A 16,611-nucleotide genomic window follows, 5' to 3' on the forward strand; every position below is an offset into this window, starting at 1 on the left:
AACAAATAAATAAATAAATAAATAAATAAATAAATGAATAGGTTGTGCCGTATTTTTCGTTCATTGTTTTTCTGCCTCACATGTTTATTATAATTCGAAGCAAATAAAGCATGAAAGCGGTGCACTTGAGATGCACTAGTACATATTTTAAGATGATGTAAACCTACACTGTAAGTAGTATTGCCTTTCTGGAATGACAGGGACATCATTGTCTGATTACCTAGATCTCTTGCGCATGGTCGTATTACATCGGCATCAGAGGCGGAGACAATGATTGAATTCGGCCACGTATTACGTTCCCTGTATCTGGTTTCTTTAATTTCTGGCTTTCTTCTTGATTAGCTTTCTTGTGCAGATTCCTTTTTTTTTTTTGCTTCCTTACAAATTAAACCTAAGCGGAAAAGCCTGTCAATTCAATGACAAAACACGCCACCACGACTGTCGATGAAAGGACCGCACTTGTAAAATACTGTTCTTTCTGCTGCGGCGCGCAAACGTAAAAATATGAACATCGTTCTGAAAAGCCAGCCGTCATGTCATACATCAAATGAGTCCGCGAAAGAGGCTCTTTTCTACAAGTTAAGTGTGTATACAACTGTCGTACCTCTGTGCGGATGTTCGTGGCAATAAACACATTCCATTCTCGCATTCATAAGCATATTAATAGCGATGCCCGTCGCGTGCGTGCGAGGATCATGTGCGCGTAAAAGATGAAGCGCCCTTTTGCGTTGGACGCTGCACGAGACGCTGCACGAGAGCGGCCAGCCAACCGAGCGAGCACCTCAGAAACGATGGCCCCTTCAGCCGCTGTGAAGTCCTTCACGCGTTCCCGGATGCCAAGGCACCCTCACGCAAGACGTGAACGGAGCATTGATGGGGTCCGCCGTCCGGTTTCACTCTCCATCCGACGTCGTGCTGGCGGGGCTAGGCAGCGGGCTTCGACCGACCAATTATCCCTCACGCTGCCTGGGCGCCACACGGACTGCAGGAGTTCCCCTCGCCACGTCTTCCCGCGCAAGTGCTGCCATGACGCCATGTCGGGCAGTGCTGTGGGGACAGCAGCAGCACCTGGCAACTGCAGCAACCTACCGTGCTTCTGGCTCCGGCACGAAAGACTGCGCTCCAGCAGAGCCCTGGCAAGTGATGTTTATTCATTCGCCGTGAGTGTATGTAGCTGCCCTGCCGTCAATCTTATTTCATACACGCAGATAGCACGCTACGTCACGGGATGTCTTCATACTGAGTATTAGATGGGCCACGCTGCCTTTCTGTCCTTTATCAGTCTGGATTGAAAACCTCCTCACTATATTCATCAGTAAGAATGGAACGGTCTCCCCTGTATTTTTTTTTATTCATTTTAATCCTAACGTTGGAGTCTTAGCATAGGCAATTGTAAATACGTTTTACAGATATAAGTTTTACAAACAGTAAACAACAAGAAACGTATAATCGAAGAAGTGCCTCTGTGTGCACCCTTCTATCCATATATTGTGCGAATATTTTGGTTCTACGTATTTAATAAGGACTGAATATTATTAGAATTTAAAATTTGATGAGGTAATAAGCAGTCATGGGAGCCCTGCAGTAGCCATCCGGTCGCTTTCTAGAGGTCGAGGTCATGTGTTAGGTCCTAGACGCGGGGGGGGGGGGGGGGGGAGGGGGGAGGGCAAATTCCATTCGGGGCCGACATCAAAAACGCTCGTGCAAGATGGATTCGGAGCACGTAAATAATCCGCGGCGGTAAAATTATTGCCAAAGTAGTGCGACTCATCATTGAATTACAGTTCTCACACCTAACTCCCACCCAAACCACGCCAAAAAAAAAAATGACCTGGAGCCCTATAACGTAAAACTATTGCAATGTGTTTTATTCCAATCTTCTGACGTCAAGTTTGCGCAACAGCCGACGCAAGTAACACGCGGTGACCCGAAGCGCAGCCTGAACATCCGAATCAAACACTACTACTTTTCTTTGCTTTCGAAATGAATAACATTGCCTGCGTTGAAGTGTTTCACTTGTAATTGGCTGGCAGGAGGCGAGGAGCACGCTCAAGTGGACAGCGCTTCGATGGGACCGAGCCGCCGCACTGAAAGAAATAACCAGGTAGAAAGGGTGGTGTCGGCGTCTGCGATTGGTCCGCTTTCTCTACTTAGCTTGAGGTGGCTGGTCGAAAATCGCGACGTCGTGCAACGGAAGGTTAAGAATGCCACTAAAACGAATCCTCAGCAAAGAAGAGTTAGAAAAGCGGGATCGTAAACGTGCCGAAAGTGCTCAAAATGTTTACACGGGCACGCAAGCAGTTAATTATCCGCGAATAAACCCATGCTCTCTGGCAGGTGCGAGTAACCAGTGCCTGAAGGATCGGCGGCAACCATCTTTTATTCCTTTGGGAACGGGGCAGGCTGCGGCTAATCAGAAGAAAATTCCGACTTGTTCGCATATTAATGCATCTTTAACGCGTACACGTCACTTTGACGCGGTGAGTTCTAGCGGTTTTGTGACGTCGCGTGACAGGCAGGTGAAGAGGGTGCCACCCGAAAACTTTTGACCAATAGCCGAGTGCTAATGGCGAAAAGCAGTCGAATGGGAAATTGCAATTTTTCTTTTGTTCGGTCAAATGATGCATAATCAGTGCGTACACGCTATTTCAAATGGGGAGCTATCGGTCCAAAAAAGTTTTTGACCAATCGTGGAGGGCTGATTTCAGTATTGGAATGGCAATGTTTGGAATACTTTTACATTATAGCGCCCCTGGTAGCTAACTGAATCATTTCAATGAGCGACAAAACAATGTTATTTAAATGGCTGTATCATTATGTAGTTGCGCAAACTGACCAAATATAGAAGGCGACGTTATGCTGGCTGGGCTACGCAGCGTGCATCGACCGAGCAGTTTTCGCTCCGGCTGCCCGGGCGCCACAAGGACAGCAGCAGGTCTCCTCGTCACGTCTGCCAGCGCAAGTGCCACCATGACGCCATGTTGGGCTGCCCTCTGGGATCAGCAGGAGCAGCAGGTGGCAACACCAGCATCCTGCCGTGCTTCTGGCTCCGGCACGAAAGTCCCTGCCCCTGCAGAGTGATGGCAAGTTGTGTTTCTTCATTCGCCATCAGTGTTAATAGCTGTGCTGCCGTCAAGGTGATTTCATAGGCGGCCATAGTACCGTGTGTCACGTGATATTTCTATATTGAATTTACGGGAGAGTGGCCTCTTTGGGGCGCTTTCAGGATGCAGTTTGCGTTCGGCTGGTCGAAACCAGGCGTTCTTAACACATTCGCGTGGTCTACTCAGAGCGCCGCGCTCCAGCAGAGAGCATTAGCAGGCGGTGCTGTAAACCTTCCACACGACAGCGCCACCGAGATCCTAGGGAAGCTGGATCACGCGGCTACTCTGATGGCTCTGGCAGAAGCTAGCACGTTCGGCTGGGGCAGTATTTTTACGGCTCCAATCCCGAAGGGGCTCCGCATCGCTGTAAACAGACTTGGAGCGTCGTAGGAACCACCAGAGATTACCACAAGAGGAACCGTGTTGGCCTATTTTCCTTAAACTATTCGTATTAAAAGGCCTCTACTCATCAGGAAAAATTGAATGGCATTCAGAGCGCTCATTTTTTTTATTTCTAGAATTTGGTGCCTTTGGGTAGAAACTATCTGCATATGTTTTCATTTATGGAATTTTACGTGGCGAAATCACGATTTGATTAGGAAGCACGCCGTGGTTGGGGACTCGGGAATAATTTTGACCTCCTGGTGGTCTTTTAACGTCCACCTAAGCCTAACTGCACGGGTGCTTTCGCATTTCGCCCTATCGAAATGCGCCCGCCGTTGCCGGGATTCGCTCCCACGACCTCGTGCTTTGCAGCGCAACACCATAGCCACTAAGCAAACCACGGCAGGTTAGAGCGAGTCTGCATAAGTCATTCGCACTGTTCGACAAAGAAACCTTAAATCGAACAAGGGCCTGTTCATTCAGGTAATATTATACGCCTTCTTTACATATGTTTCTTCCATTAAGTGAACGCTGCTCTGTACGATAAGAAAAAAAATGAATAATACTAGTAGCTTTATCTTCGTGGAAAAATATTTTTGGCGCGAAATCAAAGGCTACGGAACCAACTCGCGACTTGTGCACCGCTGCAGGAAGAAGTCCCGCAGTTATGTTGACGTTTTCTTATGTTGAAAAAACACAGTCTTGTTATTTCAAAGCACATCAATCGGAACAATGCGTAAAAGTAATCAGTAAGCGACTGATACTTCACTGTATTAATTAGTTTTCCCAGTTGAGTTCTCACATACTCGAGAAAAGAGCTCATTTGGGCGTCGGTCAAAGTCAAAATGGCAAAGGCACAATGGCGACGGCATCTTCTGGTGTGTGTTCATCGCTTCTGTCCCGCCTGCTAATTGATTCCCAGGTGGTCAAAATTAATGTAGAGTGTCTTCCACTAAGGTGTGCCTCATAATCAAATCGAGGTTTTTCCACGGAAATCTTGCAGAATTCATTCATTCCGCCCTCGTTGCTTAGCTGGAGAGACTGATGGCCAACATGAACAACAAAATACTGTTGCGGCGAACAAAACACGTTTTGACACCGTCCACGCGGAAACCAGGTTAACCCGTCTGGAAATAACAACCGTCGACGCCGGCGTCGGTTGCGCGTTCGACATCATACGGCCAATTCGGGGCTTAGATACAGACTGCGTTGCTTCCTGTTCAAAAGTCGATACAAATTGACTGTATAAATATCGATTAGCTTCGGAAATTTCCCCTCAGATAATGGTATCTGCCGGCACAGAAATGAAGGAGTCATGCAACGTCGGAAAAAATCAAAGCCGAAGCCTGTGCCACACTCAATCACTGAGACTCGGCTGCATACGATTACACGTGCAGAAAACTGAAGACCCGTAGCCTTCGCTTCGTGCCACAGAATAGTTGTCAGCGAGTACTGAGTGTGAATTGGCTTCGATGTACTTTTTGTTGTTCATTTCCTGCTCCGTTATTGTTGTTCATTTTAAGGGCTGGTACAGGAAGGTCACAACCTCTTAGTGTACAGTTTCACTACGCGTATAATATTAACAAGCGTATAACCTTGTCCTTCATATTTCGATGCAGTGTATTGCCGCATGTCCAGTAACCGCCTCCGTATGGAGGCTTGCACTATGTATGAAATAAAGAATAATTACCCGCAGTGGTTGTTCAGTGCCTAAGGGGTTGCACTGCTGAGTCCGAGGTCGCCGGTTCGATCCTCGCCGAGGCGGACGCTTTACGAAGTAGAGCGGAATGCAATAACGGCCGCGCATGCCGTCACTTGGGTGCGCGATGAAGAACCCCACCGGGTTGAAATATGCTCCGAAGGACGCTCGCTACGGCGTGACTCATAATAATATCGTAGATTTGGCTCGTCAAATGGCCGAATTGAATTAAAACAAAAAGACTCCGTAACGGACAGCAACATAATTTAGTCGAATACCAGAGGAATTCTCTGAAAACGGATGTACTCTGCTGTGGTTGCACAGTCTGACTAAATTTACTAGCAGAACTTTTCGTTCTGACGTTTTCGTGACGTGCTCGTCAGGGCACTCAAATAATTTAAGCGTGCAGTAAAGGAGCCAAGCCTAAAATGATGACCTGCACGCATCCCTAAGCGTTGTAACCTCTGACGGCCAACGTGCCGCCAATATTTTGCGGGATTTTCACTCCGACGGTTTTGTAAGCAGTAATTACTAGCAAATGTACTCTGTGGGTATTCTGCACGCAATCCATTATAAGCATTAACTTCGCTATTATTAGCAACTTCCTAGAAAACTTGGAATTTCAACATGATAAAATCGTATTTGAAGTATCTGCGAGATAGCTGAACGCATAAGTTAAGTGAACTACATAAAATGACATGCTCGCCGCATAAGAATAAGAAAAATATAGTACTAAATGAAATATTCGGCCATATGTGATGTCCTTCTAAAGCAAGTATAATTAAAGTGCGCTATTCTCAACTGTCGTCATACCTCAATGGTCGCTGAGTATTGGGAACAGGTTCGACTCCATTTGTGTTGAAACCATCAACAACAACAACAACAACAAAGGCTCACTGTGCTTCCACTCTATGAAGAGGGATGACCAGCGAGGTTATGTTTGTGGGCCGCTTAATGGCGAACTACACCTACGCCACGGGTCGGTCCGGCAATGCACTATCTTCGGGATCGTACAGCGTAATGGGAGTTTTCTACCTACACATGGACACGATGCTGGTGGAACTAGCCTTAAAGACCTTCGGTATAATTCGCTGAAAAATTGGTAATTATTAAATTGGTTAATTATTAATGAAATAATTATTGGCGGCTTCGAACGCAGAAGGAATCGCACGAGTGCGTTCATGCAGTAGCGCCCACGGGCGCAAACGAGCCAGCTGTGGAAGACGACGGTGACGCTCGAACCAATCCTGATGACGATAGTTTTCACCTAACACACGGATAAGATCGTCGAGGAACTAGCCCTTAACAACTTCGCTGTAAAAAATTCTAGGGCAACTAAGCATCTAGGAGTTGTGAAGACGGAAACATTAACGCACAACTGAACGCCGCTGAGCGGTCCTTCGAGTTATGAGTACTTCATGGGCTTTAAGGCGTGCGCGTTAAGACGCCTGGCCTAGCACAAGGCTGGTGCAGTTTGATCCGTGACGTATTGCTATCTTGCCCGCCTGCCATGGAATCTAATGGGGACGCTCTCGAGTAAGCCACGGTGATGTTGATGTCATTGCATTCCTCACGCCGGGCTTGGCAATCAGGATGTCATGAGGCAGAGTGCAAAGGCCTACTAACTGCCCAGTGGGCAACGCGCGCGGCTTCTGAACGTGGGTTCGTACGCTCGAAACTCACAACCACCAATGTCTTTCTAGTTTATTCTGTTTTCTTTTTTTAATTTCTTCATAGCGATTACCGAGGTGAAGTTAGGACGCAGGCGACAGCTTGTGCGGCCAAGGAACGCGCTGATAACACAGTCTTCCGAGAGCGAGAGCGAGGTTGACGTGATAGGCGGTGATGCCCCCTCCCATTCGCCCGCAGTTTTCCGTCGAGTCGCGCCTTCCTGTAGCCTTCCTGTAAGGCTGGCTGCCACTCCGACTTGATCTCATAACACCCACTTCCTAACACTTTGACCCTTCTTCTAGACATCATCAACCTCCACAACCTGCACGGAATATTATCGGAAAGTAATGGCTTTTGTGCCTCGGATTATAGCGTGCTTTGACAAAACGGACCAATACTTGTTTCCATTTCCGGTTCTCGGAATCATACGCGCTGAAGGGTTTGGGCACAATGCACGGAAATACTAGAGAATTTTAGCAGAGCGTTTACGGTCCGCTCCGCTCAGACCGCCCTATCACAACAATTGGCACGCCGCCGCTCAGCAAAACGCTACTGGGAACGCTGACGCGCGTGCGCACAGCACACATAGCAGCAGCGGAACGTGGGACGCTGACCACGTTCCGCTAGGAACCTGATTTAGCGGTGCGTCAGGGAGCGTGTAGTTGCTTTCGTAATCGTTTTACCGCCAAGCTGAGAGCACGTCAGTGGCATCTCTGGAAGGCGCTCTTGTTAGATAAGCGAAATCAATGCATTCGGTGCAGCCACCGGTGCGCGTGAAACGTGTGCGGAGCGGAGCGCAAGCAAACGCTCTGTTAAAACTGTCTACTCTCCATGGCCTGTGTCGTCCGTCTTCCTTATTTCAGTCATGTTTTCGCACTGTATTCCATAGTATGCCGCTCTGGCAACCGACTCGGCAAACAACCCACTTCAAGCTATCCAGCTTCTCCACCAGGGTAGCTACACTGCCGGTATTCATCACTCGTGCACGTAGCGACCATAAAATGAATCTGTCCGCGACCACCTACACGGTGACATCATTATTTGCTAGGCTTCCTCTCTTCGCCAGCCTGGCTTCACACAACGCAGCAAAGTCCTCTGATAAGCATCACGTATCTGAGCCGCAACGAACTGCTCCGCCAGCTGCTTATCTGCTTCGTCCTTGTGTGCGCAGTGATTGGGCAACACTGAGTCACCTAATGCTCGTCAGCACAATTTGTTCCGTCACATTAATCCAGCTTGAGTGTGTGCCTAGAAGCGGAAACGCAGCGCCAAAAAAAGAAAAAAGAAGAGAAAACAGAGGATGTGTGCCACTGAAGCTCACTGGCCTCTTCGTTCGATCACCAGTGCTGCCTTCAGCTTTCTTGTCGTTTTCAACGCGCGTTTTTCTCATATGCTTAATTTTCCTGCACTAAATGGAACGAGAACGCATTAAACCTTGGTTTAATATGGGAGAGTATTTCAGCAGTATTGGAAGACTCTAAGCAAGTAGGTAGCGCAAAACACGAAGGAAAATGCTGCGAGCTGATCCACTTCATAGTGCATGACTTGGCACCTGCAGCACACGGTCAGGGTTGTCCCCAGTCTCCCAGATCGTAACGGAGCAAATGGGTTCGATCTCTGAGGCCACGTCCTGCCTAACTGCCGCTCCCGAGACTCGCACTTTGCGTTCCTCGAGAGAGAAAGACAAGCCGCTTGAAAATTGTTGTGAACTGTACTAACACGGGACATCGCTGGCTAATGAAGAGCGTGGGCGTCAGGTTTATCAGCGAAAAAAATTATCAATGAACTTTGACTTATTGTGTTCTACCATCAACCTGTGTACTGAAGCATCGGTAGCCGTCCTTCGTAACCGCTGCCGCATTCTTCACCCTTGGGATTATTGTTGGACAGCTGCGAAGCAGTGAAAAAGTTTATCCGGTGAAGCGCGTTACGGATTGACAATGGCCACTAGTGAAAAGAAGCCGTTCCAGCCCAGAGAGCAATGGCCTTGCGCTGCCGTATGGTTTCCTACCACAAGGGTTCAGAGGTGGCCTGCAATGACATGGTTCAAGCACTTACATGATGTTCTGAGGGCAGTAAGATAAGGATGCTGACAAAGATAGGCGTGCCTTGAACATGTTCTGCTATCGAGAGGAAAGCACTGCGCAAGTGGTGTTCCGATCCAAGCGTCCCTTCCCAACTTTGCAGCCCGCTCCACCTATGCGTGGTCAACGGTGGGGACAGCGGCTCTGCTCTTGGGCACCGCCTGCTGGTGTCACGCGATCCTCCGAGATGGCGCTGACGACAGCGCCCATTGTTCCTCTGCTCTCTAAGCCACCGCCCCACTGGCTTCCATCAAAGGTGATGAATTCAATAAGATTTTCGAGGCAATATTCTACAAATTTATAAAAGCCTTTGCAATTAGGCATAACATCAGCACTACCCACGAGCAGGCAAACTGCTAAAGCTGATCTCGTTCACACCCAGAGAACCAAGAACTCCACTACAATCGAATCGCAGTCGTAATATTTATCGATACAAATCAAGTAACCCCGTTTGTTATGACATTCTTACAGAGAAATTTACAATGTGCAGGTTTTTTGACGAATCATTCGATTTAATTACGCTTTGCCTTTCAAACAGACGGCAGTGTGTTACAATGAAAGACTTCACTTCCTCAGCACTAAATGCACAGAAATGAGTATAACACAGCGCACCGTTCCACGGCGTGTTCTTTTCAATTTTTATACGTAAATTATTCCCCCATCCTTTCGCCTAGCGTACAGCACAGCTTAAGATACAGTACGTTGTACGAGCACAGCAAATGTATGCTCAAGTCAATATTTTCCGTATCGCGGAAACTGTACAACGTCGGGGAAATTGCTAGTGTCGCGACCTCATTGTATGCACCTATGGCCGCTCATCCGCTTCTTCGGTCGTGCTGTTGTGTCTGACCGATCATTTGTGAAATCACCGGAATCATTTTTCACATGTTAGCCACGAGAAAAAAAAAAAAAAACAGTTGAAGCAGTTTTCACGTTTTTGTTGCGTCAATTGAAATAGCGTATGGAAACGAAATTACAACTTTGCCCACGAACAATAGAATTTCGAGCAGCAGCTGATGAAGGCTGCGCTATTTCAGCGAAACAATTGAACAGTGACTTAGAGTTCCTAAGGAATTCGTACGTAGAAGTACGAAGGGAAATACACTGTAAATGACATTTATTTGTTTATTTATTTATTTATTTATTTATTTATTTATTTATTTATTTATTTATAGATGCAATGCATACTAGATTGAGAAATTAGCTCATTTCCGCATTTCTTGTCAGCAGTAGGGCACATTTAGCTAAAACTTTCATGTTTAGTGCATGAGTATTTACTCTAAGCACCTTTATGACAAATCGAGTGTCTACTACACATTTAGCTCAAAACCTTCTATTTTTTTTTAAAACTGATTCTGAACAGTATCCACAATTGCCGAGCAGGTCACTTCCTTAGGCCTCCTCGGATATTTATATATATAAATGCAACAAACGCGCCAAAGTACGCGACGAAATACGCAGACACGAATATGCGTAGTAAAATCACAGTTTGGATAAAACCAAATTAGGGGTATATCAGAAGAAATTTGAAAATTGAAACACCTAGGATTCAGAATACATAAAAGGCACTCAATGAGGATAATTCGAAAACAAAATTTACCGGATGGCAAAGGCACCGGAGGAACACAACATAGAATATAACTCATCCACTGCACAGAGACATCACATTATGACATACGCACGCAGGATTTGTTGAAATTTGTCGGGGTGAACTTCAGTAGGCAATGTCTCATGGTAGGTTGTACTAGCTAAGTATGAATCTGGGTATAAATGAAATGACTGCACGCGAAGATCTGAGTGATAGACCGGGCTTTGACCTAGAGAGGGTGATCTCGGCGAGAGAAAATGACAGAGCGTGAGTGAAAGAAGCCATCAATGCAAACGGTCGTGATGGTGAAGTTTATGAAAGAGCGATAGGGGCGCGTGTTTGCGGCGTAGTGATAGCGGATGCAATTCGGCACGATTCTTTAAACATGCAGCACTAGAGTCCGGGGGATAATCTGTAAAGATAAAGCAAGCAGCACGGCTTACAAGTATTCAAGGTTACGTACGATGGACTCCTGGTTCGGATCCCAGGTGGCGCATGCATATTCAGTTTTGAGGTATCACTAATGCGATGTATATGCAATATCTTTTTTTAAGTGTAAACGTGCTTGCTTTTGTCGGTGTTTGATTATTTCAAATTTGCAGTTAAAAGATGCAAGAGTAACGTTGATGTGATGACGAACACATGTTGGATTCCATTGCAAAGTGTCTCCTCAACAATCTTATTATCAAGAGAGTATGACGTTGCAATACGAGACGAAGAGTGTGAAAATGACATGCATTTAGCTTTAGCATAATTTAAGGTCATTTACCAGTCTGAACACCATGGACTCAATGCGTTTAGGTGTGGTTGGAACGCTTCACGATTAGCGTTAGTTGAAATTTTGCGGCAAATAGCGCAATCATCGGCGAACCGTCTTATTCGGGACGACATGCAGTTAGGCAAATAAATAAAATAGACTATAAAAAGCAAAGCACAAAGCACGGTCCCTTGAGGAACGCTCGACGCAACTGGAATAAAGGCGGAGTTGTGGTGTTCATGGTGCAGGTGTTCTTGTTGAAATTTGATTATTTCGCTAGGAACTATTGGCTTGCTGTCGCCTGACTGCCCCGGAACTTATAATTGCATACCCGCCTCTGTACAGCGCTTCGAGTGCGCGTGGGCCATGTTAGTGGATTTCTCACAGAATACAAGTGCCACGCAAGGATTACAAAGGGCTTGTTTTGTGCTGTCACGGTGCCCGGACCTGTGGCCACGCTGTGCTTCGGCGAAGCTGCAGAAACTGCGCGACGCCTGAGAATCGCACGCAGCAGCGCAACTGGCGTCATTGGGGAGGAAATGTATGCTATGTGGACATCGGCCATTAGCGACGTTCTACTTGGAATTGACCGTTAGAACTCAATTATCCTTTACTTTACGCGTGAGTGTTTCAGCTTTATTTAATGACATTTTGCGATTAACATTTGCAAAACAAGATGGACAATGTTGCACGTTTATCGAATTGTTTTATCAAGACTTGCTATTTGCATAGGCCGCGCTAAGGGTTCGGAAACGACTGCTTGCGAGCCACAGATTCTGCAATACAGGAAGACATGAGGGAACAAGAGTCGTAAGACAGAGGGAGAATCGTTGAAAAAATGTAATGTAGGGTTTTACGTGCGAAAACCACGATCTGATTATGGTGCACGACGTGTTTAGGGACTCCCTAAATTTGGACCAGCTGGGGTTCTTTAACGTGCACCCAAATATAAGTACACCGGTGTTTTCGCGTTTCGTCCCCATCGTAATGCGCGGCCGCCGTGGCCGGGATTCGCTCCCGCGACCTCGTGCTTAGCAGCCCAATACAGTAGACACTAAGTAACAAAGGCGGTGAGGGAGAATCGTCGTCAACTGCTAGAACGACATGTTGCTCGATAACGACTATGCGCACATGCCCGGTTAACTGCATGCAGAAAAGGGCTAAATTTGCTCGGCCCAATTTCGTTGCAATTGGCCTGCGCACTTCGGCACTCGTCACCGTCCTGGAGCGAGATTTCAATCCAACGAACAATTATTTCTATACTTTTTTTACTATATCTGAAACCAATGGGGGTGGTTGGTTAATGTTTGACCCTCGCAGTGTCCCGACCTGCCTGCATGCTGCCCTTCGGCGACGCTGCGGTGGCTGCTCGACGCCGAAGAATCGCACGCAGCAGCACCGCCGCGAGCAGCGCAGACTTCGTCAAGTGCATGGCATGCTGCAGCTCCTGCGCATCCAGCGAACCAGTGGGGCCGAACGAGGTCACGTGGGCTAATCTTTCCCTAGAAAGAGTACGCGCGCGTGGCCAGGAAGCTTATGTTTACGCTTTTGCTTTCGTGATTCGTCACTTTTTGTTCTACTACTTGTTTAATATATCAATAAATATGGTTTTGATTGTCTACTCGCGTGACGGCTATGCTAAAACGCTGTCGCTATGCGAGAAGAGATGATTTCAAGCTGTGCCGAAGTCTCTCCTCTCCTATACCCTTGCTATCAACAATCGCAAAAGAGGAGTACAACTACTGAAATGATTACGGTGTGTTTCGCGGTCGTGTACGTGTATCGCGATGTTCTGGTAGTCTTGTGCTTAAATGCATCAAACGGTGTTAAGAAAGTGAAAGCAAGAGCAACACAGCAGTTCTAGCGCAACTTTCGCGGTGGGTATCTGGAAAACGGTGCCACTCTTAGGATTCGAACAAAATGAATATCCCTTGCAAAAGCGCCGGCAACCATTCTTAAACTAAATATGTGCCGCATTAAGCAGTCCGTTAAAAGTTCGTGAGAGAATTATTTGGTAATAAATCAGTTACGGAATTTGATTTCTCGCGTTGATATCAGCCTCTTCCATTAGGGTTCCGCAGTTTTGACATGCGTACCCAGAATAGACTGGCCTATAACGAGGCCTGCTTTTCATTTGCCCTTCTGCTTTCAGTACATGCCATTGTGTGAATGCTGTATTATGTGTCAGCTCTGATGTGTAATAAAAGCAAGAGCGTTGTGGGGTACGTCACGTGTTATGTGAAGTTGATGAAACGCTGATATCTGTGGGAAGCATCATCTGAGTGGAAAGTGCCGACCAGTTATTATGGCATTAATCATTACAAAGATTAGCAAGGCTTGTTGTGTCCGAAGGCGTAAATTGAATGTGTGACAATAAGTGATGCGCGAAGATTTCACCCCTTGTGTTCCGCATGCGCGATCAAAGCTGCTGCAGCAGGGGAGGAACGGGGGGGCGGAGCGTCATTTCAGCTTCACTATGATACGCTGCATATGGTTAATCATAGCATGAGAAGCGAACAAACAATAACATCAAGGAAAATTAAATAAATAATAGATTATTGGAAATAAATGTGGCTGAAAAACAACGCACCGAAGGTGGGGGAACCATCCCACGTCTTCGCATTGTGCGCCCCATGCTCTACCAGGTCAGCTACCGCAGCGCCGTTTGCCCATCTACATCCTCGGGTATTCATGTTTTACTACTAGAACTAATGCTGTGAGTGTTAGCCAGCGCCACCACTCGCCAGCCTTGGCGGCGTATGTGGCACACCCTTTCTGCCAGAGGCGTCACGAGCACGTGATCTTTTTGGGTGAAGACAACGCATGCTACCTTAAGGCATCAATGTTGCCGGATTCGAGACCCTTGTTATGTAACAAACGAGAATTATTAATTCGAAATTATCATTTCTTTAATTCAATCAGTGAATACAAGCAATTTTTCTTGCGTTTTCCTTGATTTGATTGTTTGGTGGCTTCTTATTATCTGATTATTCAAAATCGGTCGCCTCGGTTAACCGCCTTTCCTCTCGTTTATTAAATAATGAAAGTCTCGAATCTCCAAGCCAACATTAAAGAGGCAACATTGATGCCTTCAGGTAGCATGTGTGGGTTTATTGACTATTTCCTTCACCCAAAAAGATCACGTACTCGTGACTCTTGGGACAGAAAGGATGTGCCACATCCGCCTGCAAGGTTTGCGAGTTGTGACGCTGGCTAACACTCCCAGGATTAGTTATATTAGTAAAACATGAATAGCCAAGAAAGTAGATGGGGAAATGGCGCCGCGGTAGCTCAACTGGTAGAGCTTGGCGCGCTTAAAGCGAAGACGTGAGATCATTCCCCACCTTCAGCATGTCTTTTCATCCGCATTAATTTCCATTAATCTATCATTCCTTTAATTCAATTGGTGAGTACAAATAATTTCCCCTATGTTTTTCTTGGTGTCATTGTTTGTTGACTTCTTATGATATTCTTATTAAAAAATCGGGCCCCTAGGTTAACCTTCTTTCTTGTCCTTTATATGGGTAATGGGTGGTTGACTTATGATGCCAATCAGGACAACATTCTGGAGCTGAAAATATAGCACAGCGGTATGAGACTGCCGTCTGGAAAGACCTCAATTTGATAATACTTAATTGCCGCAGTATAATAAATAAAATTGACGCATTTGCTGTCTCGGCTTCTTCTTTTAAGCCTCACGTTGTAATCGGCACTGAATCTCAGCTCCCTGGATCTATTCGCAATGCCGAAAATTCTCCCTAACATTACTACGCCTTCCGCGCTGCTTAGCTACAGCCCGGACGGGAAACTGTGAGCCGTGGGGAGAGCCGAAGAGGTCGCCATCACGCATCGCCTGGCGGCCATGTGGCCTTCCTCACGAGCCCATGAATAAGCTCCCCACTCTGACGAATGAAGTTGCCTCTCTCTCTTGCACTCTGATCAGAATACACACAGGTGCCTTCAGCCTTGTCCCCTTTCGGCGTCTTTCGAATCTTGCGAATCTGCGCGGCGTAAATTCAAAATCAACCCTGGTGGTTGTCTGGCGAATGCTGCTGTGTATCTCTCTCATTCGCCGAATAATCGTGCACGTTTTAAGCAGGTAATTGTGCTTTTTTTGTGGACAAGAAATCACGGCTTTATAATTGGGGGACACGTCAACAAGCCACAAGTTTTATGGTAAGACAGTGGTTTCATGGTAGGTACTTGTAAAGGGGAACGCTTTGCCTATAGAATTTGCGGAAATCACAGGCTCAAATATTCTAAATCAGTGTGTGCGTGAAGCCACGTGGCAAAGGAACACGTCACCTCCAATCCTCGACTTCTTGGCAAACCCTGGACCGCTTGTTTAAAATGTCGAAAAAATTCCCGGTATATTGCCATCATAATTTGTTGTTGCGCATGGATTGCATTTCGCCGCCAGAGCACCATATATAGAGGGCCCAGGAAAGTTTATCTTTCTGATAATGAAGACAATGCACCATTAAAATGCGAACTTCCATTGTATTTGCCTAAGTTCATGAATACAGAGTATTCCAGAGATTGCAATGGCATGTGACTGCTTTGACAACTAAATTCATTGCGTTCATAAACGCTTTTGTCCCTTCTAAAATCATAACACGAAAAAGGCGTCAAGACAAGCCTTGGATGAATAACGATGCTAGAAAGCTAATTAAAAACGACATTGCCATCGCTTTTCCTACAGGAGAAGTCAGAAGCCACTGGTGCATGAAATTATGAGGACACTTAATTGGGAGATTGAAGCAAAGTTAGGGTTACTCTAAAAAAAAAAAGGCTTTTTCGATTCATATGGCTTAACATTTCACACAACACGAAGGAGCGGTGAAAATGTTTGAAGAATAGTGGCCGGGAGCAGGAATCTATTCCGAGGTTACAGTCAGATAGTACTACCTACAGTAGCAGACAACTATAAGAAGGCATGCTGTGTTATTCGTTATTTTCCGTCGGTGTTCACACACCCCTACTATACCTCAGCACTGCATTACAAGGAATTAAGGCTGCAGCATATATCTGAAGTTCACTGTAACTATAACAGTGTCGTAAAGTTACTTAGAGGGCTAAAATGCGGGCCTGATTCCAGCAACAGTTAACTTACCGTTGGTTTCCTTGGCTTTCATGTCAATTGGCTTTATATCGGCATACTTTGTATACATATATATATATATATATATATATATATATATATATATATATATATGTATGTATATATATATATATGTATATATATATATATATATATATATATATATATATATATACATATATATATATCTGTGCTTGGGTCAACGTCGAACTGTGCAAGAAAG

The 16,611-nt window shown here is 46.0% G+C and overlaps 1 long non-coding RNA gene across 1 annotated transcript in view; it reads left to right on the forward strand.

The window, feature by feature from the left end:
- The first annotated feature begins 9,086 nt into the window (after window positions 1-9,086).
- Window positions 9,087-16,611, forward strand: part of LOC140215363 (uncharacterized) — a 68,223-nt gene continuing 60,698 nt past the window's right edge. The window contains exon 1 of the long non-coding RNA XR_011892323.1: window positions 9,087-9,198. This is a non-coding gene — a long non-coding RNA (uncharacterized lncRNA). The remainder of the gene's footprint in view (window positions 9,199-16,611) is intronic.

This window comes from Dermacentor andersoni, chromosome 1 (genome assembly GCF_023375885.2).
Source record: "Dermacentor andersoni chromosome 1, qqDerAnde1_hic_scaffold, whole genome shotgun sequence".
Classification (NCBI taxonomy): domain Eukaryota; kingdom Metazoa; phylum Arthropoda; class Arachnida; order Ixodida; family Ixodidae; genus Dermacentor; species Dermacentor andersoni.